This window comes from Cyprinus carpio, chromosome A3 (genome assembly GCF_018340385.1).
Source record: "Cyprinus carpio isolate SPL01 chromosome A3, ASM1834038v1, whole genome shotgun sequence".
Lineage (NCBI taxonomy): Eukaryota > Metazoa > Chordata > Actinopteri > Cypriniformes > Cyprinidae > Cyprinus > Cyprinus carpio.
This window is the reverse complement of record NC_056574.1, coordinates 8,713,361-8,715,822: the sequence shown is the minus strand read 5'-3', so window position 1 is coordinate 8,715,822 and position 2,462 is coordinate 8,713,361.

Below are 2,462 nucleotides of genomic sequence, written 5' to 3'. Positions count from 1 at the left end.
TACAGTCTTGAATGCACCACTGTAACATCTTTCATTCCTTTGCTTTATATAAAAAATATTTTATTATGTGCTCAGTATGTGAGTCTCTACCTAAACATCAAAATTAACACACCATTTAATCATATAAAGGGAAATGTAGTTAATAAACGTGCAGTACAAAGGTGGGTTATTACTATATGAAAATATTACAGATCTGCAAGGAGGAGATTTAAATTAGCTCTGCTTAATTTCTCTAAATTCATTATTGAGCTCATTTATGATCATTTTTAAAGCCTAGTTAGAAACTATCACTGGGTAAAATTATAACCCATCAAAAATTATATATTATTTTTTCTGCTTGATTTACACTACAAAAAAGTGCAACTGCCTCTGTCACATTACTCTAAAAGCACATTTTATACGTGAGCCGTACTTAAATAATTTTCTTTTCTGTCTTGTCATTGAGCTCTAAGTAAATATTACTTAATTGGAAAGTAAATTCGAAGGTTTTGTTGGTTTAATTTTAAACCTATTTGCTTCACATCAAATCAATAATTTTGCGGTCTGTGAAAACCACGTGACCGATGGCGTCATCGAGGTTGGGTTTTGAGAGTTTTTTCTGATCGACGGCCATCTTGTTTTCTCGCGTCCAGACTGCGCTGACATGAAACACAGTTACACAAATCGTTGAGTTAATTATACAAATAATCTTTATTACTGTTACTACAGTTGATACATATGTATATGATCGATTTCGACTAAGTGAACTGTTTAAATGGGTTTGGTTTTGTCACATGTACATGCACCCGCGCATCTTTCATTGGACGGAAGAAACAAAAAAAACATAAAAAAGACAAAAAATACAATATAAAAACTACATAAAGCTACTAAACATAACAAAAATAACTAAAAATCACAAATCCGCTCAACTGCTCTCTCACCCCAAGCACGCACACTAGACCCGCGCGTCAGCGCTCGTTCAGCATTGTCTTCTTCTGTTTGAAAATAGACAAATATACACAAATAGATGTCGAAAATGTGCTGATCTTAACGCGCTTTAAACAGTCACCTTATGACGTAAGAGAATGTAAACTTTTGGGCAGTAATTAGATTTGAGTCCCGTTATACTGGTCCATTGAATTCAGTTTTAAAAGTTAAAGCGCTATTCCTTGCTGTCCCTGTCATTTAATCAAACAACAAAAGAAAAATACATCTGTTTAATTAATCACCCGAAAGAGATTCTTTTTTTTAACACTTCGTTTAGATTATTCCAGTAAGTATTCTCATTCTGTTAAGCTCATTGTATCTTTGTTCTGTTGTATTTACTGATCGCGAACTCCTGCTTGCTTGCTCGAAAGGTTCATTTTTATTCGTTTGCTTAGTATATGATTTTAGTTTCCTTTAATCCAGAACATGATGATGTAGGTCATTTGGCCTTTTTTAGGAAAGTAGGTGTGTTAATTTTTTTTCCCAAACAGTTTGGAGATGTAATCGAGTCACAGGACCACGGGAGAGTGCTGCTATTTTGTCTTAAGGCCAGTTTATATCTGCTGTACTTTTTCAATTATTTCTAGAGATTTTGTGTCAATCTGAAAACAATACTATTACAGACACAGATACCGCCACTCCCAAAGAAACACATACATGCTTGATGTAAGGTTCTTTTAATATATTATCATGAAGTGCCTGAGATGAGTTAATGACACTGTGCTGTTGTTATTAAGGTATTGATAGAAAAAAAAAGACACGTTTTATCTTCTTCTTTTTTTTGGTTTCTATAGCATGGACACAGAGACCTTGAGGACTTAGTTGTGAAAAAAATAAAAAAATCTGTGGTTACCTACCCTCAGGTCGTTCCAAAACCAGTAATACTTTCAACGATGTCTGCACCGGAGTCAGTGGCAAAACTGTTCGCAGCCCGCCCTTCATTGACCCTTTCTGGATCTATACGCTTTTTGGTCACATGGACCTGTAAACCCGGCGGTAATGAAAAGCTTTCAGGGTTCTCATTATGAAAGTCTCATTAATTTGTGTTTTGATAGATAACCGCAACGGTCTGATGGATTAGATCTAAAAGAGGGGAAGGAAATGACAATTATTGATGATGATTTCCTTGAAAATATTAAGCTACAGATGATGTTTTTTTTCTCCTGGGATTGATGTTTTAAAACGCACCAACAAATATCAGACTTGTTGTAAAAATGTATATGAACTCTGGAAGAAGTTTACAATGTTGACCTTGCTTCTCGAATGGATTTTTAAAATGTGTCCAAAAAATGTGAGAACTTGTCCCTTCTTTTCTTTTCTTCTCTCTTCTAAAGTTTAATGCAAGTTCATCTGGAATGTGAGTGGCGCCTTGTTTTTTTTCAAGTGGCACATGGATGTAACATTTCTTGGATGAAACGCTTATTCTGGCACGTTAGGCTTTTAGTTTTGTAATAAAGCAGTTTTGCACTATTTAACTGTTGTAAAATCTTTCCTCC